The sequence below is a fragment of the Xenopus laevis genome, chromosome 2S (genome assembly GCF_017654675.1).
Source record: "Xenopus laevis strain J_2021 chromosome 2S, Xenopus_laevis_v10.1, whole genome shotgun sequence".
Lineage (NCBI taxonomy): Eukaryota > Metazoa > Chordata > Amphibia > Anura > Pipidae > Xenopus > Xenopus laevis.
In genome coordinates, this window is record NC_054374.1 from 5,138,677 (window position 1) to 5,165,425 (window position 26,749).

General features: G+C 41.3%; 1 protein-coding gene across 2 annotated transcripts in view; it reads left to right on the forward strand.

The window, feature by feature from the left end:
- Window positions 1–346: 346 nt before the first annotated feature.
- Window positions 347–26,749, forward strand: part of taok1.S (TAO kinase 1 S homeolog) — a 74,972-nt gene continuing 48,569 nt past the window's right edge. Inside the window, 1 exon segment of one of the 2 annotated variants that reach the window (NM_001086009.1) lies at window positions 347–606. The gene's annotated coding sequence lies outside the window, so the exon portion shown is untranslated. 2 annotated transcript variants of the gene reach the window in all.

The following is a 26,749-nucleotide window of genomic DNA, read 5'->3' on the forward strand; positions in this document are numbered from 1 at the left end:
CCGTGTTTGTATTGTATGGCCACCTTAACATTATAATTTCCAGGTTATGGTTAAATTATTATCTTTTACAGGCTATTCTTTGATACTTCATTGCAAACCTTGACTCTTTTTTTTATTTATACACCCCCCACCCCCACATAAAAGTAAAATGTAGGAAGTGCAGGGGGTCTCTGAGTGAAAATGAAGTTATTTTGGTGCCATGAGCACTTTCCCTCATTCCCAGGCCGCCAGAGGAGGAGGAGGTCTCGCAGTTCCCTCAGACAAGTGTCTGTCAGTGCAGCAGGGCGTATGAAACTCTCGCGAGAATCCCCGGGCGGGGCGACTTGTAGGCATTTTGCTTGTGAGGTGAATGCGCTCTCAGCTCCCGGCTTGTGCCGCCCGTTCCTTGCACGTCGTCAGGCCTTGAGTCTTGTGCCCGCCCTTTCAAGCCTGGAGGAGGCCGGGAGCCCGGGGAGCAGCAGAACAGGCCACAACCACCGCTCTGTCCCCGCCCACACTGCCCCGGGCCGGCCTTTGTTTCCGGTGTTTGGAGCGCCCTCTTACCGCCCCTTCCCTTACTCGTTTCGCAGTCTGACGGAGCTTTACCCGGAGAGTCGCATAAGAAAGGTAAGGACCGTACCACCGTGTATTCCAGGGGGGCGCTCGGGGGGTCGTTGCGAAGTTTCCGGGTGCCAGAGTGTACTGACCACCCCTCCCCTCCTGCACTCTGTGTACTGTGCCTGACACATGACTGTTACCAGGCCCTGCTCAGGGAGGAGAGCATTAGAGCCAAAGGAACTTCAGCTTGTGCAGGACTACAGCTCCCGACACCCACCGGGAGGCACAGCTGCGAGTGGACGATGCCCCTTGTGCTTTGCTGTCTCTCCGCCACGTCCAACTCGTGTGGGCCCCATGTGAGCAGCAGAGGCTGCCCCTGTCCAACCCTAAAGTGGGGAAAGTCACAGCTATCAGGGGAAGGGCATTGTAAGCAGCACAGGAGTCCTTGGGAGGTGAATGTACATATGATAATTGATATTAGTATTTATATATATATAATACACAAAAGCCATGAATATCCTGTAAATTATATCCTTATAAACGGTGACTAGTGATGTCATCAGTTCTAAACGGTGAGTTCTGATGTCATCAGTTATAAACGCTGAGTAGTGATGTCATTTCTGTCACATGACTCATTGAAACTTGTGTATTATAATAAATAAAGTACCCCCAGTTGTAAAATATGAGGATATTAGAAGTTGCCTCGTGTTTTTTATATGGTCATGAAACTCCTCGGTAACTTATAATATCCTTATATTTTACAAGAGGGGATACTTTATTCACTATATATTAGTCTCCCAGACTGCTGAGAGTTGTAGTTTAACAACAGCAGGGCTGCAGCTTGATACCCTGCTTGTTTACCCCTCTCTGGCCTTCTAAGCAGGGCTGCCGGGTCTAATTTTGCCAAAGTCGGCTACAAAACCAGCCCAAAACTAGCCAAGGGGCACTTCAAAAGTAGCCCAAAAATAGCCCCATACGAGGAGAGAAAAAAGTCTAAATGAATAGATGTGAAAATACACCTTTTTTTTTTTTTTTACATTTTCACTTTCTCAAATTTTTACATGAAACAAAATGGGACAGATTTGCCTATCACCAGGGCTGTAACTACAAAGGGGGGCCCGGGAGGTATAGGGGTCCCATGAGGCCCTAATTCATATACAAATTCAATAAATGATGGTAAAAACATAAGAACCTCTAGACATTTTGGTGGGCAGTAGATTTTAGCCCCAAAATTGACTAAAATTGAGGAAAGTCACCAGAAAATGCGAAATTGCTTAAGAGTGACGGGAGACGGGGGCACAGAGCCCAAAATCTGGTAACTCCCGACTTCTACACACGTCGGTCCCATTGCATGCTGGGGATTGTAGTCTCACATTAAACTTGCATTAAAGGGATAATGTCATGGGAAAACATGTTTTTTTTCCAAAACGCATCAGTTAATAGTGCTGCTCCAGCAGAATTCTGCACTGAAATCCATTTCTCAAAAGAGCAAACAGATATTTTTATATTCAATTTTGAAATCTGACATGGGGCTAGACATATTGTCAGTTTCCCAGCTGCCTCAGTCATGTGACTTGAGCCTGCACTTTAGGATGGAACTAATTTCTGTCGGGCTGTTATTTCTCCTGGATCAGTCTCAGTGGGACCTGGATTTTACTATTGAGTGCTGTTCTTAGATCTACCAGGCAGTTGTTATCTTGTGTTAGGGAGGTGCTATCTCGTTACCTTCCCACGGTTCTGTTGTTAGGCTGCAGGGGGGGGGAAAGGGGTGATATCACTACAAATTGCAGTACAGCAGTAAAGAGTGACTGAAGTTTATCATGACTGGGAGCAGCAGGGAAACTGACAATATGTCTAGCCCCATGTCGGATTTCAAAATTGAATTTAAAAAAAATCTGTTTGCGCTTTTGAAAAAGGGATTTCAATGCAGAATTCTGCTGGAGCAGCACTATTAACTGATGCATTTTGAAAAAAAAACACGTTTTCCCATGACAGTATCCCTTTAAACTTGGCAAAACAAAAACTACGTTACCCAACATGCATTAGGGGAGACACAGGCTTGGCACATTCGGGCATGAAAACATTTGGCTGGTTTCTAAGGTACAAACCAGCCAAAGGCCCAAAAAGTAGCCCAAAGCCATACCTTGGCTAGTTTTTACTTTCAAAACCTGCCTCCTGGGCTTTAAATTAGTATCGCAATTTGGCTGGAAATCTACCAACCTGGCAACCCTGCTTAGAAAGAACCAGCAGGGCCCTAGAAATTGTTGGGCACCCCATGTGAATGACTGAACAAGCGCTAATTACTACTTTGTTAGGACCACATACCCTGAGTGCCCCCATGATAACTGCCCCTGGCACTCTTGCAGAATTTATAGACTTCACTCTCCTGTCTTCTTGCACCTAAAGGGTTAATTACTCATTTAGCCAAAGGGTTATCTCCTCTCCTCTTGGCGTTTGCAGCTCAAGGACCTTAAGTTTTGCCCTTCAGTTTTCATGACATTAGAGTTGCCTGAAAAGGGGGCGGACGGATCCCAGGTAGCCGTGGCTTTTACAACTTCCATTGTATCTTTTATTTTTTCCTAAGTCTTGGCCATCCTGGGGGTCCGCAGCTGTTGTCATGGGGATCTGTTGGCCAACAAGTACCCTTTTGTTTTTTGTTTTTTCTAACTCTATTGTCATTGTAAGAAGGTAAGAGAAATATCATTACAAACAAACCTCAGGATGGTTACATTGTTATACAGAAAGTTAAGTGGTGTCAGTAACTCTCAAGTGGGAAGCGCAGGGTTTTAAAGGAGAACTAAAGCCTAACTAAAAAAGTAGGTAGAAATGTTGTATATTAAGTTTTGTGCTTCTGTACCAGCCCAAGGCAACCACAGCCTTTTAGCAGTAAATATCTGTGGTTCCAAAGATGCCCCAGTAGCTCCCCATCTTCTTTTCTGCTGATTCACTGCACATGCTCTGTGCTGCTGTCACTTACTGAGCTCTGGGACCCACTCACAATATACAGTACACATAGAATAGAAATGTCACAATATAAGGCTGATTAGTAATTAATACACATAATTACTACATGGCAGCACCTAAACCAGTGCAATTAGCATCAGAATTGAAAAATCGGCAAACCTGTAGCATCAGCTTATATTACAGCCAGGGAAGCTCATTTTCTGCTGGATAATTAGTGACGAGCCCTAAGCTTAGCTTCTCAACAGCCAATCAGAGCCCACTGAGCATGTGAGTGTCACAGACACTTTCCAAGATGGTGACCCCCTGTGACAAGTTTGAAGTCCTGGATCATTGCTGCTATTGACAAGCTCAAACTTTAGCCTCGTGCAATAAGTTCAGTGTATAAAATATGGCATTTGTAGCCACATTAATTTTTAGGGTTTAGTTCTCCTTTAAAGGGGTTGTTCACCTTCAAACAACTAATTGTTTTCAGATAGATCACCAGAAATAAAGACCTTTTCCAATTACTTTCTATTTATGACCTTTTAGTGTAAAAGTGTCATTTTTCACTTTCTAAAGCAGCTCTGGGACGGGGGGGGGTCGCCGACCCTGTACACTGATCTAAATCGATACATTTAGTTGATACATTTCTTATCTTTGCTGAGCAGAATCCCTGAGTTTCATTACAGGCAGCTATTGGACTTGATACAATAGTTGCTAATATTCCAGAGATGCTGCTGAGAAATGGATCAAGTAAATGTATCAATTAATTGTATCAAGTAAATGTATCAGAATTGTAACAGTTTAGAGTCTGCGCTAGTGATGTGCAGGTCATCCCAATACCCGCGGGTTTACCTGTGGGTCCGGCAGGTTCGGGCCGACCTCGCACCTCCTTGCACTGCTGGCTTCCTTTTTTTATAGATGCGCGCCTTATTGCCTCACCCTTTTTTGTGATGTCATCAACAGCGCGGGTCTATAAAAGGAAGTCGCGGGCGTGGATGGAGGGCTGGTTTGGGTGTGGGTCGGTGTGGGAAAAACCCGACCCGCACATCAATAGTCTGCACCGGAATTACTGAGCTGCCAGACTGAAACACCAGGAACATTCAACTTTAAACTCATATTTTGGGAAAACAGTAAAAAATAAATAATGGAAAATAATTGAAAAAAAGTCTTAAATTCTGGGGAACAATCTGAAAACATCTGAACTGAAAAAAAGTGTTTGGAAGGTGAACACAGCGGGGCTCATTCTGTATACCGTTAGATGTTCTGTCCCTCTTCTATCCTTTGCTATTGTCTAGTAATTGGGTCTTGTTGGCTTATCTCCCCTTTAAAATGGTAAGGATTCAGACTGACAGTTTTTGTATTGCCTTCATGGAGCTGCCGGGAGTAAATGGGCCACGGCTGCAGCGTAAATGAGCCCTGGGCTTGGAATCGGCCTCCCCTTTCTGTGTGTCTGTCTGTCTGTGAGTGCTGCAATGCTGCAGATCGCCACTGTCCTCCCCTGATAAACACCAGCCCCTATGTGTGTGTTTGTTACTGTAAATGTTATTGAAAGGGAGGAGGGGAGGTGTGTAAAAAAAAAAAAAAAGCAGCGGAAAGCACTTGGCGGAAGGTTGGTGGCTCCACATACTTCTATTTAATAACAAAGAAAATCATTCTCATTGTCTTCCCCTTTCCAGCCCCACCTAAGGCATTGCTGGATGCTTTGGCTGTGATCAGATGTAAAGTGTGAGCTCCTGTACATGTTGTTTTCAGACTCTCTCTATACGTTTCCTTTGTTATGAGATGTGAGGCTGCCCCACTACTCCTGTAAACACGTTGGGCACAGTCGTCCCTTGCCGACTCATCGGACTTTTCAAAGTGGAAATCGCTCGTTTGTAATAAGCTTGACCTACATGAGCCGTGTGTCAGGGTTCTCTTATCTGCTCCTTAGCTGGGCTTTTTTCATTCTAACCTTCTCTCGCTTATTCCCAGCTGGGGATTAACTGGATCTCAGGTGAACATGAACAATGCCTGCATTAGTTAGGGGTATTTAGGCCTTTGTGTAAATAATTGTTACAGGCGCTATTATACTTTTATATCAGTACTGTAACCATGTCATGATTTTTATGATGTAGTTTTTATTTCTAAATGACACTGTTTACACTTCAAATAATTCACTGTACAATATAAACTGTCATTCCTGAACCAACAAGTGTATTTAGTTGTAATATTGGTGTGTAGGTGCATCTCAGCTCATTTTGCCTGGTCATGTGATTTCAGAAAGAGCCAGCACTTTAGGATGGAACTGCTTTCTGGCAGGCTGTTGTTTCTCCTACTCAATGTAACTGAATGTGTCACAGTGGGACCTGGATTTTACTATTGAGTGCTGTTCTAAAGGTGGCCATACACACAGAAATCTGCCCGTTTGGAGAGGCTGTTGTTTCTCCTACTCAATGTAACTGAATGTGTCTCAGTGGGACCTGGATTTTACTATTGATTGCTGTTCTAAAGGTGGCCATACACACAGAGATCTGCACGTTTGGAGCGGCTGTTGTTTCTCCTACTCAATGTAACTGAATGTGTCACAGTGGGACCTGGATTTTACTATTGAGTGCTGTTCTAAAGGTGGCCATACACATAGAGATCTGCACATTTGTAGAGGCTGTTGTTTCTCCTACTCATGTAAATCTGTTACATAGAAATCCCCTCTTTTGGAGATTTGCCAAACAAGCAGATCTCTCCTCTATATGCCTACATATCGGGCTGATCCGATTATGGGCCCTAGGGCCCAATCATCAGATCATAATGTTTGGAATACGGGCAAACCGATGCGGTACGCGATCCAACGGGATGTTTAACCTTGCTCAATCAATATCTGCCTGAATTTCAACTTTATCAATCGGGGAAGCCAGTCAGATAGTCCGTTGGCAGCTTTTATCGGCCTTGTGTGGCCACCTTTAGGGTCAGGGCACACAGTCAGATTCGGGGGGATTAGTCGCCCGCCGACAAATCTCCTCTTCTTCGGGGTGACTCACGAGGAAACTTCGGGTGACTTCAGAAAACGAAGTGCTCCGAGTGCCATCCCGCCAGCGATTTTCATTCTAGCCTGTGGGAAGGCAGTTCAGGGAGACTAGTCACACCGAAGAAGAGGAGATTTGTCGCCGGGCGACTAATCTCCCCAAATCTGACCGCATGTCTCTGCTCTTAGATCTACCACGCAGCTGGTCATGTGACTTGTGCCTGCACTTTAGGAGAGAAATGCTTTCTGGCAGGCTGCTGTTTTTCCTTCTCAATGTAACTGAATGTGTCTCAGTGGGACATGGGTTTTTACTATTGAGTGTTGTTCTTAGATCTACCAGGCAGCTGTTATCTTATGGTAGGGAGCTGCTATCTGGTTACCTTCCCATTGTTCTGTTGTTCGGCTGCTGGGAAGGGGGGGGATATCACTTCAACTTGCAGTAAAGAGTGACCTGAAGTTTATCAGAGCACATGTCACATGACTGGGGGGAGCTGGGAAACTGACAATATGTCTAGTCCCATGTCAGATTCAAAATTGAATAAAAAAATATATATTTTTTGCGAAACAAATTTCAGTGCAGATTTCTGCTGGAGCAACACTAGTAACTGTTTTTTTTTGGGGGAAAAAAAAATTTCCCATGACAGTATCCCTTTAATTATTGCCTGCACTTAAGAAAAATATATATTAAATTTTTTCATTGTCAAGTCATATCATGAGAGCCAGTTGTCCTGTTCTTGTCTGTCCTGAGAACCGTCCACCAAAATCATGGTTGTTTGTAGTGATCAGAACACTGCATTCCTCCTATGTGCCTCTTCAGTAGTGATGTTCACTGACAGTTTTGCACTGTTCTGACACTTGCAGTGAAGCCTTAGTGCTCCCATGACTTGACTGAAAGGAGCATGTGGATTCTATGCACAGGGAAGGGGGCCACACGTCCAGCTGCAGGTCGTAGTGAGTCCTTATTCTTGGGGTTACTTAGCACTTCAATGATAAACCATATATAAGGTTTGAATTAGGGATGCACCGAATTCGGGATTCTACTTTTTTCAGCAGCATTCGTATTCGCCGAATCCTTCTGCCCGGCCGAACTGAATCCGGATCCTAACTTGCATATGCAAATTAGGGGTGTGGATGGAAATAGTGACTTTTTGTCACAAAACAAGGAAGTAAAAATTGTTTCCCCTTCCCACTCTTAATCCTTCTGCTAGGCCGAATCCTAATTTGCATATGTAAATTAGGGGCAGGGAAGGAAATAACATCACTTGTTGTCACAAAACAAGGAAATACATTTTTTCCCCTTCCCATCCGGTATTCGGCCGAATCTTTCACAAAGGATTCGGGGGTTCGGCCGAATCCAAAAAAGCGGGTTCGGTGCATCCCTACTCACGATAATTTGACGGATTGGACTGAAATCGGTTGTTCGCCAAAGAAAAATCTTTGCATCTATGGGAACCTTTAATCTTCAAACGAATTGTTATTCCTACTTTGTATTACTCTTCTTTCTATTTAGTCCCTCTCCTATTCATATTCCAGTCTCTTATTCAAATCAATCCATGGTTGCTAGGGGAATTTGGTCCCTAGCAACCAGATGGCTGAAACTGCAAAATGGATCGCTGCTGAATAAAAAAAATAACTCAAAAAGTAATAAAAAATCAATACTAGTTGCAAATTGTCTCAGAAAATTACCCTCTACATCATACTAAAAGTTAATTTAAAGACGAACAACACCTTTAATTTGACCTGTAATGGGAAACCCCCTGCCAGCACAGGGCACTGATCATAGTCGCTGCTTATCCAGCCCAACGTGAGCAGAGAGTCTGTTTGTGACTGTACATGTGACCCAAAGACTTATGCATAGGTTTAATGCCTTATGCCGCATAATTGCTAATTTAGTTGTTAAAGGAACAGTAACACCAAAAAATTAAACTGTTTTAAAGTAATGAAAATATAATGTATTATTGCCCTGCACTGGTAAAACTGGTGTGTTTACTTCACTATAGTTTATATAAACAAGCTGCTGTGTAGCCATGGGGACACCCATTCAAGCACAGGATACACAGTAGATAACAGATAAGTACTACTATAGTTTATATAAACAAGCTGCTGTGTAGCCATGGAGGCAGCCATTCAAACACAGGATACACGGTAGATAACAGATAAGTACTACTATAGTTTATATAAACAAGCTGCTGTGTAGCCATGGGGGCAGCCATTCAAGCACAGGATACACAGTAGATAACAGATAAGTACTACTATAGTTTATATAAATAAGCTGCTGTGTAGCCATGGGGGCAGCCATTCAAGCACAGGATACACAGTAGATAACAGATAAGTACTACTATAGTTTATATAAACAAGCTGCTGTGTAGCAATGGCGGAAATGGAAAAAAGGCTATATGGCAGAGGTTTTATACAGCTCTATGTCCTGAGCTGAGGGTGTTCAAGGAGCATGAGCTGAGCTGGAATTTCACATGGGTTGCAGGATAAGCCCCTCTCATGGCCCAGAAAAATTGATCCCTTTTATCGGCAACTTTGGTTGATCCTATGGCCTATTGTTCATTGCTTGCCATATGCCAGCAGTGTTCCCAGGGACGCTAACTGCTTCCCCTGCAAGAAAAGACATTGGGGCTCATTTATAAACAGTGGGCAAATTTGGGCAGTCACCCATAGCAACCAATCAGTGATTAGCTTTTTTCAAACAGCTGCATCTTGAGCGCTGAAAGCAATCATCTGGTTGCCATGGGTTACTGCCCAAGTGCAAATTTGCCCTCTGTTCATAAAGGAGCCCCACTGATAAATTGGCGGTCATTTATCAACACTGGGCAAATTTGCCCATGGGCAGTACCCCATGGCAACCAATCAAATTGCTGCATTCATTGTTCTACATGCAGCTGGCTTTAAAAAACTGTTCACTGATTGGTTGCTATGGGTAACTGCCCATGGGCAAATTTGCCCAGTGTTGAATAAATGAAGCCCCACTGTATTTACATGTAAAGGTTATATCCGTTTATCCAACACCTGTAATCGCAGTTCTGCTTTATATCGGAGAGTTTTTCGTACTCCATGGCAACGGTGCATGGAGATTTGGGACTATTTACTCGCTGTTCATTTAGTAGCTGAACTGCTTGAAATCACTCTCCATTTTGCTTTTTGTGAATTGTCTGAAAGTGCTTGGTCAAAGGATGATTTTGTGCATTTAGGCTACTAAAATACCATATATTTATTATGTAAATATGTAGATTCTACAGCCCTATTGACTAACTTAAATGGCAGCCTTCAAAATGCAGCTACAAAACCAGCCCAAAACTAGCCAAGAGTCGCTTCAAAAGTAGCCCAAAAATAGCACAATATCTGCAGTGAAAAAAAGTCTAAAAAAAAATTAATCAATTTACGTGAAAATACGCCATTTTCAAATCTTCACTGATTTGCAAATTTTTCATGAAGTAAAATGGGACAGATTCGCCCGTCACCTGGAGCGTTATAACAGAGGGGGCTCAGGTGGTATAGGGGTCCCATAAGGCCCTAAATCATATACAATTTCAATAAATATTGGTAAAACATCTCAAACTCTAGACATTTTGGTGGCCAGCAGTGAAAAGTCACCGGAAAACACGAGAATGGGATGGGAGACTTGGGTACAGAGGCCAAAATCTGGTAACTCCCGACTGCTACACAACTCGGTCCCATTGCATGCTGGGTATTGTAGTCTTACATTAAACTTGGCAGTCGGCAAATTGTTAAACAAAAACGACATTACCCCATGCATTGGGAGACACAGGATTGGCACAATAGGGCAACAAAAAAACTTTGACTGGTTTCCAAAGTAAAAACCAGCCAAAGGCCCAAAAAGTAGCCCAAATTCATTCCTCGGCTAGGTTGTACTTTCAAAACCCGCCTTGGCTTTAAATTAGTAGCCCAATTTGGCTGTAAACCCGCTGACCTGGGCAGCCCCTATAGCCACACGGCAACTGATTTATTTCAACTATATTATAGTGTCTCATTTTTTTTTGCCAGAGCAGGGTAACGGTAAAGGTGGCCATACACTGTAAGACTCGCTCGTTTGGTGAGGTCGCCAAACGGGAAAATCTTTCCTTGATAGGCCCTCCTCGGGTGGGTGATATTCTAGTAATGCCATCGTTTGGCCCATTACAATAAAGGAGATACAAAGTCCGAGGGAGGACTGCATCAATGAATCCCTACCCTTCCATTTATTTGGCTTAACTGGTCCTTTAAAGAAAAAAAAAAAGTGTGATCATAGATGAAATTCTTTGTGATTGTTTACAAAACACCTCTCTTACTTCCCAAAATATTTCACTTCAGAAAGCAGGTCCGTATAAAGGAGTTGAATGTTCCAGGGTGAAACAGATTCAGAGTGGTTTTGTGTTGCTTTGTGGGACTTGTTTGCGGCTGTTAATTTATAACTTTTTCTTCTTCTCAATTCCACTGTGTGATTTCTATTCATTGCTTCCTATGATACTGTCCTGGAGAAACAGGCAAGTCAAGAACTCTTCAGTGTAGTTCTAAAGGTTTACAAATCTCTGTATATTTGCCCAAGGCTAGCACTCTGTCCTGTTAATCCCATGTCAGTGGCATCAGGTCACAAGGCAGAAAATGTGGACTGAGTAAAATGGAATGGCTAAAGCTTGATCATACATGGCCCATAAAGTGTGAAGATTTTGTCCTTCTGGACCAAGCTTAAAGGAACAGTTCAGTGTGAAAATAAAAACTGTGTAAATATAGACTGTGCAAAATAAAAAATGTTTCTAATATAGTTAGTTAGCCAAAAATGTAATATATAAAGGCTGGAGTGAACAGATGTCTAATAAAACAGCCAGAATCCAACTTCCTGCTTTTCAGCTCTCTAACTCTGAGTTAGTCAGTGACTATAAGGGGGGCCACATGGGACATTTCTGTTCAGTGAGTTTGTAATTGATCCTCAGCATTCAGCTCAGATTCAAAAGCAACAATTATGTCCCATGTGGCCTCCCCTTAAGTCTCTGATTGGTTACTGCCTGGTAACCAGGGTAACCAGTCAGTGTAAACCAAGAGAGCTGAGAAGCAGGAAGTAGTTTCTGACTGACATGTTATACATCAAATCACTCCAGCCTTTATACATTACATTTTTGGCTAACTAACTATATTAGAAACATTTTTTATTTTGCACAGCCTATCTATTTACCCAGTTTTTATTTTTACACTGAGCAATTCCTTTAATGGCCTGTGTATGGGGCCCTCCCATGACCAATATATGCCAACAAAAATGGCCATATATCAATCATGCAGGTGCTAAAATCCCATCGTGTTGAGGACCACATTGGCTCGTTTCATTACCTCAAGGTGGGCATATAAGGGAAAGATCTGATGGACCTATGTGGATCTTTGGGACATAGGAAAGCTGCTTATGCACTCAAAGACTTATAAAAACGGTCACCTTGGTGTTTGTGCCGGTACAGCAGGACTGCCCGTACTTTACTAATGCAAGGTCATGATTTCCCATTATGATCTACATCCATAAAAGCTTTGTTAGCATTCTGCTCCATGGAAAATATTGCTCAAATATTGATTTATACCAATGATTTATGAGAAAATGAGTATTTAACCAACAACAATTTCTTATGGAACCTTAAGGGTGGTGGCGCATGTAACGTTTTGGGGATATTTGTCACCCAGCTAATCTCCCCAAAATGCCTTCCCGTCAGGCTAGAATTTGAAACGCCGGCGGTTTTCCGAAGTCGTCCGAAGCTTCCTCGTGAGGCAAAGTGTGTGGTAGTACATGTGATACGGTGCTTAATTTTTTTTTTCAAAATGAATCAGTTAATAGTGCTGCTCCAGCAGAATTCTGCACTGAAATCCATTTCTCAAAAGAGCAAACAGATTTTTTTTTATATTCAATTTTGAAATCTGACATGGGGCTAGACATATTGTCAATTTCCCAGCTGCCCCAAGTCATGTGACTTGTGCTCTGATAAACTTCAATCACTCTTTACTGCTGTACTGCAAGTTGGAGTGATATCACCCCCTCCCTTCCCACCCCCCCAGCAGCCTAACAAAAGAACAATGGGAAGGTAACCAGATAGCAGCTCCCTAACACAAGATAACAGCTGTCTGGTAGATCTAAGAACAACACTCAATAGTAAAAACCCATTTCCCACTGAGACACATTCAGTTACATTGAGAAGGAAAAACAGCAGCCTGCCAGAAAGCATTTCTCTCCTAAAGTGCAGGCACAAGTCACATGACCAGGGGCAGCTGGGAAATTGACAAAATCTCTAGCCCCATGTCAGATTTCAAAATTGAATATAAAAAAATCTGTTTGCGCTTTTGAGAAATGGATTTCAGTGCAGAATTCTGCTGGAGCAGCTCTATTAACTGATTCATTATGGTTGAAAAGATGGGGAAAACATTTTTTACTTCCTTGTTTTCTGACAAAAAGTCATGCAATTGCCCTCCCGCCCCTAATTTGCATATGCAAATTAGGATTCGGTTCGGCTGGGCAGAAGGATTCAGCCGAATCCTGGCCGAATCCCGAACCGAATCCTGGATTCGGTGCATCCCTAAAAGTTACCCTCCTACTTGCCAACATCACTGGTAAAACTGGGTTATGTCTTTTGGCCCAACCGTATAGTTTCTCAGAAAGCACCGTGACCCTTTCCCACATGAAAAATAAGAACTAATCTATGAAAAATGGGATTGTTGGCTGATTTGTAACTTCTATCCATAGCTGGAAAAGGTTGCCGTCTTATTTTTCATGAACAAAATGTAACTTGTGTGGTTCTTGTTATACAAAAAGGTCAACTAAAATACTGTGGAAACTTGTATTATGAGACCAGTTATTTCATAAAGCTTCTGTGCCGTTCTTTCAATGACAAGGTTGATGATTCCTATCTGACCAATCTGAATCCAAACCCACATATTTGATATAGAAATTGCATTATGCTTTAAAAAAAAAAATAATAAAAAAAACATTTTGATTTCAGCTGTCCAGTACTTGGACAGCTATGTTTTTAGTGGCCCCAATTCAGCCTTAAAGGCAATGTCAATCCAAAAAATATTTTTTGGCTAATAAAAGAAAACATAATTCTAAGCAACTTTGCAGTATCAATTCGTTACTTTTTTTTCATCTTTTTTTAAGTTATTTATGTATGTAATTGCTATTGAAAGCAGTGTCCGTCCCTTTTCGTTCACAGACTTTGCTGGGGAATGAACACTTTTGCAATGTTGTTTAAAAAGTAACAACTAGGAGTTAAAAGAAATTCAGTCATGATTTTTATGATGTTTCTATTTCTAAATGACACTGTTTACACTGCAAATAATGCACTCTACAATATAAAATTTCTTTCCTGAACCAGCAAGTGTATATTTTTTAGCTTTCTGGCAGGCTGTTGTTTCTCCTACTCAATGTAACTGAATGTGTTGCAGTGGGACTTGGATTTTACTATTGAGTGCTGTTCTTAGATCTACCAGGCAGCTGTTATCTTGTATTAGGGAGCTGCTATCTGGTTACCTTCCCATTGTTCTGTTGTTAGGCTTCTGGGGGGAAAGAGAAGAGATGATATCACTCCAACTTGCAGTAAAGAGTGACTGAAGTTTATCAGAGCACAAGTCACATGACTGGGGGCAGCTGGGAAACTGACAATATGTCTAGACCCATGTCGGATTTCAAAATTAAATATAAAAAAATCATTTTGCTCTTTTGAGAAATGGATTTCAATGCCGAATTTTGCTGGAGCAGCACTCCATGACAGTATCCCTTTAAATGGCAAAAAGTATAAATAAATGCCATTTTCTATGTTGAAATCCAGCTGTTTAACAGTTCTTCTCTTTCATTTGAAATCCTGGCAGGGACGGAGGGACTAAACACTGATGTTACAAATTGTAACAACTTCTCCACAGCTTACAGACAGCATGCAGGAACTACATACCCCATAATGCATTGCACTGTGCATGGAATTATGGGGTTTGGAGGATACAGGCTGTTGATACAAAGTAACAGTAGTCAGAGAGCTCAGCAAAGTAGTCAGACAGATCAGCAGGAGAGAAGGGGGCTGGGCTTAGGGAACTGTCAGAAATCATTAAAAATCATGAAAAGTCTGCATATTTTTTAAATGATGTATATTGCAAAGTTGCTTGAAATTATGTTTATGTTCAGAAAGCTATGTTTTTGTGGAGTTCTCCTTTAAGCAAATTCTATTTTCAGTAGCAGTTGTTTTTACAAATAACTTTAAAAGCACTGAACATTTTGAATAAATGGAAGGAATTGCTTAGAATTATGTTTTGTTTTTTTTATTAGGCGATTTTTTATTTTGGGGTTGGCTTGCTCTTTAATTGGCAGCCGTGGAATTGCAGGAAGTTTACAAAGACCCAGGCCTGGGTGGCAAGATATTAGAAGCAGAATGCCGCCCATTCACCCTCATTTGGCCCAGGTTGTGGGTTGTTTAATCTGGCCTAGACCGTTTGGTGAGGTCTGTCTGTGTATGGCCACCTCCTCTAAGTTTTCTCAATGTGAACCTTTATATGTGAACCATTATATATAAATTAATCTTTTTTTTCCAGTGGTTCTAAAGTTTACTTGTAAGTGTATTCTTTTAAAAATAGTATCCATGTCCCTTGCTCTTCTCTGCCCTGGTGCTTCTGACATGACCGGCCAGAGGACAACGGACGTCCACTACGTAACTCGAAAACCATTGACCTGTTTTAAAGGAGAACTAAACCCTAAAAAGGAATATGGCTAAAAATGCTATCTTTTATATAATGAATTTATAGCATGAGGCTAAAGTTTGAGCTTGTCAATAGCAGCAATGATCCAGGACTTCAAACTTGTCACAGGGGGTCACCATCTTGGAAAGTGTCTGTGACACTCACATGCTCAGTGGGCTCTGATTGGCTGTTGAGAAGCTAAGCTTAGGGCTCGTCACTAATTATCCAGCAGAAAATGTAATATAAGCTGATGCTACAGGTTTGCTGATTATTCAATTCTGATGCTAATTGCACTGGTTTCTGTGCTGCCATGTAGTAATTATGTGTATTAATTACTAATCAGCCTTATATTGTGACATTTCTATTCTATGTGTACTGTATATTGTGAGTGGCTCCCTAAGCTCAGTAAGTGACAGCAGCACAGAGCATGTGCAGTGAATCAGCAGAAAAGAACATGGGGAGCTACTGGGGCATCTTTGGAGACACAGATCTTTACTGCTAAAGGGCTGTGGTTGCCTTGGGCTGGTACAGAAGCACAAAACATTTCTATACCTACTTCTTTAGTTAGGCTTTAGTTATCCTTTAATGGTTTCAAGGAAGTGGCTTAGAATGACATTTTTGGGGGAGTTTATATCCCCCCCCTTTTTTTTTTTTGTTCAATGGAGATGGCTCTAAGGATGTACTTCCGAGATTGCAACATAACTAAAACATAATGTGATGTCAGCGGCTGGTTATCTGTACAAGACAGGACATAGCAAGGGGCTATCTGTGAGGTGCAGGAGCACTGGTCTTTCTCCGTCCTAAAGAGAAATGATTGGCCAAGCTCTTGTGTGATGGCGCAACTTACCAATTGTTGAAGAAATAGTGAGTAAAATGTCCAGCGATTACTAAAAGGGATGCCCCGGTTCGGGATTTGGCCAGGACTCGGCCTTTTTCAGCAAGATTCGGATTTGGCAAAATCCTTCTACCAGGCCAAATTGAATCCTAATTTGCATATGCAAATTAGGTGCGGGAGGGAAATTGCGTGACTTTTTGTCACAAAACAAGGTAAAGTAAAAAATGTTTTGCCCTTCCTTCCCTAATTTGCATATGCAAATTAGGATTCGGTTCGGTATTCTGCTGAATCTTTTGCAAAGGATTCGGGAGTTTGGCTGAAACAAAATAGAGTCCCTAATTACTAACCTATGGGTTGAAACCCAAAAATGCCTCTCCATGATCTCCTCTTACAATACATAAAGGAAATAAATGGTCCCGATCTGATTTTTGGATCACAAAGCTGGTTCGACGGCTAAAAAATGTTGAAGAGAAGCATTTTCACGTATTTATCAAAATCTGAATTTATCTGATTATTTTAATTAAAAAAAGACCGACCAAGCTAGAATCCACAATTGGACCTTATTTATCATGAAAAAAAATCACGTTTTCATCGGAATGGAGACAAACGCAAAAAAAACAAGCGGAGATCAGAGTTTTTCCCCCCCCAAATCGCTAGATTTTTTTTTTTTCAGGATTTTTCCCAAAAAGCCTGAAATAGTCAGATTTTGGCCATTTCAAGCGCAGATCACAGAAACTTCCAAATAGGATAGGGACCTCTCCCATTGTCTTATATACAACCTCGGGAGGCCTGAGATAGGGATGCACTGAATCCAGGATTAGTTTCGGGATTCGGCCAGGATTTAGCCTTTTTCACCAGGATTCAGATTCGGCTGAATCCTTCTGACTGGCCGAACTGAATCCTAATTTACATGTGCAAATTAGGGGCGGAGAGGGAAATTGAGTGACTTCTAGACACAAAACAAGGAAGTAAAAGATGTTTTCCCCTTCCCACCCCTAATTTGCATATGCAAATTAGGATTCGGTTCGGTATTTGGCCGAATCTGTCATGACGGGTTCGGCCTATTCCAAAATAGTGGATTCAGTGCATCCCTAGTCTGAGATGCCGGATTTTCAGATTCAGATTTTTTTCATCCTTGGGGTATAATAAATCACGAAAAATTCAAGGTATTTTTTCACTAAAAATTTGGATCTTATTGGTAAAAAAAAAACCTCGAATCTTTGGAGTTTTTGGCATTCGGACTTAAATAAATAACGGATCTTGGTTAACAGTAAAAATGGACATTTAAATGTTACATTGACCTAAACCTAAAAAAAAAGTGGAAATTGAAATATGCGCAGTTGCAGAAAAATAAAAACTGATAATTATGATGTCAGCGAGCGGATTGCTGGTGGAGTAGGTTACATCACTTTCCAGGAATGTTGTGGCTTAGGAACTAGAGGGAAACCACTGAAACAAGCAGGATATCACACATAAAATTAAAGCTGTTTTTTTTATATGAAAAACCCACAGAATTTTATCTCGTATCATGTTCTTTCCCTATGCGTTTAACTAGTGTTTTTTTCTTTTTTACACCCTTTGGTTAAAGGACCAGTAACATCAAAACTCCTTTTTTAAAAAAAAAAAAAAAAATTGTATATAACGGGAAAAAAAACCCACCAAGACCTATTTAACTTTAAAATCGCTTAGTCTTTATTAAGAAATAACTTACTGAAACTCTGCTTGCGCTCCTATTCAGAAAAGGGCATTGATCTATTATGCGGCGCTCGATTTCTCCTCCCTGGCTATCTCCTATAGAAGGCAGGGAGGAGAAATCGAGCAGCGCACAATGGATCGTCTTAATAAAGACTTTGTGATTTTAAAGTTAAATATGCCTTGGTTTTTTTTTTTTGTTTTTTTTTTTAAATTGATATTACTATTCCTTTAAAGTGGTTGTTCAGCTTTGAGTATGATGTAGAGAGTGATATTCTGAGACAATTTGCATGTGGTTTTAATTTTTTATTTTGGATTCGGTCGAACCTTTGTGAAAGATTCGGCCGAATACCGAATCCTAATTTCCATGTGCAAAGGGTGAGAAGGGTAAAAGTGTTTTGCTTCCTTGTTTTGTGACAAAAAGTCATGCAATTTCCCTCCCCACCCAGCCAGGCAGAAGGATTTTGCCAAATCCTGCTGAAAAAGGCCGAATCCTGGCCAAATCCCGAACCGAATCCTGGATTCGGTGCATCCCTAATTTTTTTTATTATTTGTAGTTTTTCAGTTGTTTAGCTTTTTCAATCTTTAAAGGAGAAGGAAAGGCTAAAAGTAAGTAAGCTTTATCAGAAAGGTCTATATAAATACATCAGTAAACCCTGAAAGTAATTCTGCTCTGAGTCCTCTGTCAAAAGAAACACCACGTTTCTTTCAGGCAGGAAGTGATGTCACAACAAGCTAATATGGCAGCTGCTATCCTAAACAGAGAGCTTCTAGAGCTGTTTACTCAGGTATGGTAAAGCATTCTGCAGAATAAATATAGTGTTATAGCTGCACTATTGTGGCTAATCTATTGGCAATAAACTGCTTCAGTAGCTTTCCTTCTCTTTGAAAAAAGCTCCCCATACAATTTTACAGCTCTGCAGCATTTACACTAGAGAATTATTGATAACACATATAACATAAAATGTGAAAACATGCTTCTGAATAGAGAGCTGTGAAATGTTTCCAGCGCTGAGCTCTATTCTCACCCATTGATAAATATGCCCCCCCCAATGAGGAGAAGCCTCTATGTTAACCATATACTAAAGCAGTTATGTAAGAACTTCAGGTCTTTTTATTTGTAATTTCAGCAAAATACAGAATTTCCAGATAGCTAAATTACCATTGAATTCACCGCTAAACCGTAATAGAAGTGTCCGCTTATGTTGGATTCATGCCATTAATATAGGGAAGGTGGGGCAGTAGCGTTTTCTCACTGGTGCATGTGATCTATTCCTTAGCATATTCAGACATTTTAAAGGGATACAGTCATGGGAAAACCGTGTTTATTTCAAAAAGCATCAGTTAATAGTACTGCTCCAGCAGAATGCTGCACTGAAATCCGTTTCTCAAAAGAACAAACAGATTTTTTTTATATTTAATTTTGAAATCTGACATGGGGCTAGACATATTGTCCGTTTCCCAGCTGTCCCCAGTCATGTTACTTGTGCTCTGATAAACTTCAATCACTCTTTACTGCTGTACTGCAAGTTGGAGTGATATCACCCCCTCCCTTTCCCCCCAGCAGCCAAACAGAACAATGGGAAGGTAACCAGATAGCAGCTCCCTAACACAAGATAACAGCTGCCTGGTAGATCTAACAGCACTCAATAGTAAAATCCAGGTCCCTCTGAGACACATTCAGTTACATTGAGTAGGAGAAACAACAACCTGCCAGAAAGCAGTTCCATCCTAAAGTGCTGGCTCTTTCTGAAATCACATGACCATGCACCTACACACCAATATTACAACTAAATACACTTGCTGGTTCAGGAATGACATTTTATATTGTACAGTGAATTATTTGCAGTGTAAACAGTGTCATTTAGAAATAAAAATACATCATAAAAATCATGACCATTATGTGCATGTGCTTTATCCAGCTGAGATATGGCCTCTCAGGCACTAAAGAAGCACTCGGGGGCTGAATGTTTGCTTGAAGGGTTTGTGTAGCTACTTGTTGTGGGTTCTAAGAATAAATACTCTGGTAAGGCTGTCACTTGAATATTTTTAGTGTAATTACACATGCGAAACAAAAGGAATGCTCTCTTATTTGTCTTAAATGTGGTACACACTGGCTGTCAGAAATGAATATATGGGGCATGGGCAGTAGACTGTGAACTTTATTTACTTCTATTCCTTTTAAAAGACTCAGTTTGCCTTGTAATCTGGAAAGTTTAGGAGGAATATTTTTTAAACTCTGAATTTCTGTTGACTGCTTTGATTTTTACAGTTTTAAGGAGAACTAAAACCTTAAAACGAATATGGCTAAAAATGCCATCTTTTATATACTGAACTTATTGCACGGGGCTAAAGTTTGAGCTTGTCAATAGCAGCAATGATCCAGGACTTCAAACTTGTCACAGGGGGTCACCATCTTGGAAAGTGTCTGTGACACTCACATGCTCAGTGGGCTCTGATTGGCTGTTGAGAAGCTAAGCTTAGGGCTCGTCACTAATTATCCAGCAGAAAATGAGCTTCCCTGGCTGTAATATAAGCTGATGCTACAGGTTTGCTGATTATTCAATTCTGATGCTAATTGCACTGGTTTCTGTGCTGCCATGTAGTAATTATGTGTATTAATGACTAATCAGCCTTATATTGTGACATTTCTATTCTATGTGTACTGTATATTGTGAGTGGCTCCCTAAGCTCAGTAAGTGACAGCAGCAGTGAGCATGTGCAGTGAATCAGCAGAAAAGAAGATGGGGAGCTACTGGGGCATCTTTGGAGACACAGATCTTTACTGCTAAAGGACTGTGTTTGCTGGTACAGAAGCACAAATCATAACGTACAACTTCTGTTTAAGCCTACTTTAGTTAACTCCAGTGAATGCTTGAAACATAATGCTTATCTAAGCACTTTTGGAAATGACTTTTATTTTTAAAGGGGGTCTGGGTCATTAACTATACAGGTATGGGACCTGTTATCCAGAATGCTCGGGGCCTGAGGTTTTCCGGGTAACGGATCTTTCCGTAATTTGGGTCTTCATACCTTAAGTCTACTAGAAATTCATTTAAACATTAAATAAAACCAATAGGCTGGTTTTGCTTTAAATAAGGATTCATTATATCTTAGTTGGGATCAAGTACAAGCTACTGTTTTGTTATTACAGAGAAAAAGGAAATAATTTTTAAAAATTTGGATTATTTGGATAAAATGGAGTCTATGGGAGACAGCCATTCTGTAATTCGGAGCTTTCTGGATATCGGGTTTCTAGATAAGGGATCCTATACCTGTACCAACACCCATGTACTAATGTAGAATAGTATAATAGAACATGACTAATAATGTATAATAGTTGAGGTTGTTTACTAAAACTCGACTTTTCTCCCTTTATTTTTTTAAAAAAAATTGACAACTCCCAAACCCGACTCCCCTTAATATACCAATAATACTTCTCAAAAAAATTGGTGTGATAAAAAGATGCAACGAAATCAACGTCAATTGAAATCATGCAACTTTTTCGAAAAAAACAAAGTTGTAGTATCCTATTCGATGGTCGAACTATCCAAAAAATTACTTCGAAATTTAGAATTTTTTTTACTTCGAACATTCCCTCGAATTCACTTCGACCCTTGATAAATCTGCCCCTAAGTGTTCATTACCCTTGTTCAGCAAACAGGACATTTCTGTCTGAGTTCATAATGTACTTGGAGTAGCTGAATTATTAGTACTAGTTATTAGTATTAGTTTTCCATCTCTTTTTGTGCTTCGCATGTGCATGATTTCTGTGCCCTAGAGGCAGTTTATAATTTGGGGCAATCGCACTTGCATAAACCTGTGCTACCACAGGCGCCGGATCACCAGGTCTCCAGTTTTCCTTGGTGGGAAAACATATACATCGCTTACACTTTTCAAAGTAGCCTGAAGTTGCCTTTAGAAGAAACTTTGGGCACTTTACAACTTGTATATTTTTAACATTACTGCTAGTGGGAAGAAACTCGGAGCGTCTGGCATCAGTGGTAGCGCAGATTTACCGTAGCCAACAAAACGCCTTGTGTGCCATTGCCCTTTGGCTCTATCAGCAGAGCTGGGTAGACCTTTGAGGTCAGCGTTGTGTAAGATTTCTAGTATACGAGGACATCTCTTTCATCCATTTGTTATCTTAGCAAATATTGGGACATTCAAAGGAAACATTGACCACCCCTGCAAGAAATTCATATTTCTGTTTACGTGTAGAGAAGACATAAGCGAGATTACGTCCCTCGTAGAAAACATTCAAGGTTGTTCAAGAGCCAAGGTTAAAGGAGCACAGATGATGAAATACCAGCTCTACCCAATTTGGACAACCACTGGGGTGGATAAATATGCAAAAGGTCCTCTGCTTTGTTTAATGTGCACAAGACATACAATTCTCCGCAGAGTTAAGGGCAGTAACCCAACTGGCTGTTGGTGATCAAATTCCTCCTGATACTTATTTACTTACTGTGCGTTGTATTCCTTTGACATCAATAGGAAGTCATGAGTGTAATCTCTGACCTGAATTTTTGGCTTGTGACTGTAAGAAAATGCCCTGTGTGGTATTTCCATATAACAGTGGTTCCCAAACTATAGAGCGATATCCTTTCCTAATGGGGCCCAAAATAGAATGCCAGTTAGGGTGACATTTGGAACAAAAAAATTTGTTCTTCTAGATCAGTGATCCCCAACTAGTAGCTCGTGAGCAACATGTTGCTCTCCAACCCCATGGATGTTGCGCCCAGTGGCCTCAAAGCAGGAGCTTATTTTTGAATTCCAGACTTGGAGGCAAGTTTTGGTTGTATAAAAACCAGGTGCACTGCCAAACAGAGCCTTAATGTAGGTTGACAATCCACATAGGGGCTACTAAATGGCCAATCACAGCCCTTATTTGGCAACCCAGGAATATTTTTCATGCTAATGGTACTCCCCGGGTTCAAAAGGTTGCGGATCCCTGTTCTAGATACTCCCGAAAGAACATCACTTGAGGTTCAATTGTGGTTGAATAATTATCTTCTAGATATCTTGAAATTATGATAACCGTGTTTTTAAATATGTATTCCCTTGTTATGAGATAAGGAGGGAGGCTGAACATCCAAGGAGGACTTCTACCTAAACAAGTCCAAAAACCACTGCCTTCATCAGGACCAGCATCTCAAGAAAACATTGGTTCAGTACACATTGCTTTCATCTAGTATTGAGCGCCTCTTATCCTTCACCTCCCTTCACAGTAGTAACAGCTTTCCTCTTTTTTGCTAGGAAGTTTCTCATTGGGTCTTGGCAGATCTTCTGGACGTAGACAGAGTATGATTGCTATGCGTTTTATTGGATAAATGCATATTGTATTTCTAGTTGATGACTTATTTCAGCACATATCTTACCCTCGATTGACTTGTCACCATGAGCAATTTTGTAGGTGTGGTACATTTTTTACATAATCTATCATAGTTAATGTTTTGAACACAAACTTGTTTGCATGACTTAAAACAACTGACGCCCAGGGAAAAAAAAACAACAATCTTTGCCTTTAAAAAGGGAAAAAGCCTGATTTTTATGTAATATTTTTAATCTTAAAGGGATTTTGTCATGATTTCTATGAGATAGTTTTTTTTTTTCTAAATTACACTGTTTACACTGCAAATAATTCACTCTACAATATAAAATGTCATTCCTGAACCAGCAAGTGTATTTAGTTGTAATATTGGTGTGTAGGTGCATCTCAGGTCATTTTGTCTGGTCATGTGATTTCAGAAAGAGCCAGCACTTTAGGATGGAACTGCTTTCTGGCAGGCTGTTGTTTCTCCTACTCAATGTAACTGAAGGAGTCACAATGGGACCTGGATTTTATTATTGAATGCTGTTCTTAGATCTACCAGGCAGCTGTTATTTTGTCTTAGGGAACTGCTATCTGGTTACCTTCCCATTTTTCTGTTGGCTTCTGGGGGGGGGGGGGGAGAGAAGGAGTAATATCACTTCAACTTGCAGTACAGCAGTAAAGAGTGACTGAAGTTTATCAGAGCACAAGACACATTACTGGGGGCTCCTGGGAAAATGACTGTCTAGCCCCATGTCAGATTTCAAAATTAAATAGAAAAAAATATTTTGCTCTTTTGAAAAATGCATTTCACTGTGCAATTGTATGGTATAAGCTTCAGCCAAAGTGGGACAGAAATATATTTGTCAAAGCAAAAACTCTGCCTGCCAGGTTACTCTTTAAATGGATACTGTCATGAGAGAATTTTTTTTTTTCCAAAACACATCAGTGTTGCACCAGCAGAATTATGCGCTGAAATCCATTTCTCAAAAGAGCAAACAGATTTTTTTATATTCAATTTTGAAATCTGACATAGGGCTAGACATATTGTCAATTTCCCAGCTGCCCCAAGTCATGTGATCTGTGCTCTCATAAACTTCAGTCACTCTTGACTGCTGTACTGGAAGTTGGAGTGATATCACCCCCCCAGCAGCCTAACAACAGAACAATGGGAAGGTAACAAGATAGCAGCTCCCTAACACAAGATAACAGCTGACTGGTAGCTCTAAGAACAACACTCAATAGTAAAATCCAGGTCCCACTGAGACCCATTCAGTTACATTGAGTAGGAGAAACAACAGCCTGCCAGAAAGCAGTTCCATCCTAAAGTGCTGGCTCTTTCTGAAATCACATGACCAGGCAAAATGAGCTGAGATGCACCTACACACCAATATTACAACTAAATACACTTGCTGCTTCAGGAATGACATTTTATATTGTACAGTGAATTATTTGAAGTGTAAACAGTGTCATTTAGAAATAAAAACGACATCATAAAAATCATGACAGAATCCCTTTAATGTCAGGGTGTGGTGGATATTGCCACACATTACTCAAACATTTTGCAATGAAGCGTTCTTTCTATCTCGGAATCAAAGAGCCAGCCTTCAGATAGAGATTTATTATACTCAAATGACAGGACTGCTAACTTCTGTGTGTGATCTAATTGGCAAATTCTGTTATTGGCATGCAGCGATTATAAGCACATGTCCAACAGCAGCGATGAACGGTGCTATTCATGGCTAAGACTACTTGCACTGTGTAATTACTGTCACTGCACAGCTCAGACCTGGCTCATCGTCAATAGACTGATCACATTAGTTGTTGTTTAGTCAGCTGAGTCACAGTAAGGGCCAGGGCACACGCTGCTATTTCATGAGATTAGTTGCCCAGCGTCGAATCGCTTCTTGCCTTCCCGCTGGCTAGAATGTAAGTCACCGGCGGGATTGCAGTCGGATCACTTCGGCTTTCCTAAGCCGCGCAAAGTTTCCTCGTGAGGCAATTTCGGGTGACTTCGGAAAACGAAGTGCTCCGAGTGCTGTCCCGTAGAGTCCTGCGCAGGTCCATTTTTTTGGAACCTGTACCCGACCAGTACCCTGCAATCCGCAACCCGCATTCTTACCCGATTGGACCCGCTACCCGACCCGCAAGTACCTTACCCGCAACCCAGACCCGCGACCCGCTGACCATCAAAAATCAGGAAGTGGTCATTGTAAACCGGAAGTGACATCATCGTAAGTAGACATGATCAGAAAAACAGAGTAAACATCGCTTGTGAGTAGACCCGCGCCCGACCCACAAACCCACAGAACCGCCGACCCGCGTCTATACCTGCACCCGGAACTTCTACCTGCAGGTTTTTTGGGGATAACCCGCAGGTACCCGACCAGCTGCATGGCTCTACCATCCCGCCGGTGATTTAGATTCTAGCCGGCGGGGAGGCAGTTTGGGGAGATTAGTTGCCCGAAGAAGAAGCAATTTGTCACTGGGTGACTAGTCTCCCGAAATAGCAGCGTGTGCCCATAGCCTAAAGTTATCCACACACACAGGCCCACCATGGCTGCTGACTTGTGTGCAAGTCCAAAATGATGACCTGCCCAGACTGATATCTGATGATTGGTCGATGGGGCAGGACCTGAGCCCGGGGACAATTACAAATCCTGAAGGAACTGTTGAGAAAGGTGGTTTCCACCATTCTTGGTGATGTGGTTCTTCCATAGCGTAGATCACAAATATGAGCAGTACCTCAACCTGTTGAAGGATCTCACCACTTCCAGCCCAATGTGAGTGACAGAACCCTCTTTTTGTAATCAAACATCTAAAGCTTGTGGTACAAGGTGAGCTTTCTTTAGTGGCTTCTGCCCCTGCTTGCAAAAGCATAAACAGCTACTACATCCACCTGTCAGTGCACGCAGGGCAGATTTCAGTGCAAAAATTATGAAAATACAAGGGGGAATGTGGTGGGTCAAGATGAATGTTTTGGGACAGGCAGCTTCAGGCAGTCCATATTCAATGGCACCTAGTAGATCCCTGACCTCCCTCTGAACAATTTTATGCCCAGCAAATGAGGGGTGACATAGCTTGAGTATATACTTGCTTGCCCCCTCCGATGATGTCAGAGAAGGGGTAGGTATGGGTATATAAATCTGGCTATATAAATCGGCATTAATCAATAAAGGTAATTTGACAGTCAGGGAAAGAAAAACTTGAGTTAAGGGCATTAACTCAAGGGATGAAACATAATTCTGCCTCTTTATAGGTCCCTGGTGAGGCCTCATCTGGAGTATGGGGGCAGTTTTGGACTCCAGTCCTTAAGAGGGATATAAATGAGCTGGAGAGAGTGCAGAGACTAAGTGCAACTAAACTGGTTAGAGGGAGGGAAGAGTTAAATTATGAGGGGAGACTGTCAAGGTTGGGGTTGTTTTCTCTGGGGGAAAAAAGGCGCTTGTGAGGGGACATGATTAGACTTTACAAGTACATTAGAGGACATTATAGACAAATAGCAGGGGACCTTTTTACCCATAAAGAGAATCACGTACCAGAGGCCTCCCCTTCAGACTAGAGGAAAAGAAGTTTCATTTAAAGGAACAGAGTAGGGGGTTCATCACAGTGAGGACAGTGAGGTTGGGGAATGCACTGCCGGGTGATGATTCAGTTAATGACTATAAGAGGGACTTGGATGATTTCTTGGACAGACATAATACAAAGGCTATTGTGATACTAAACTCTA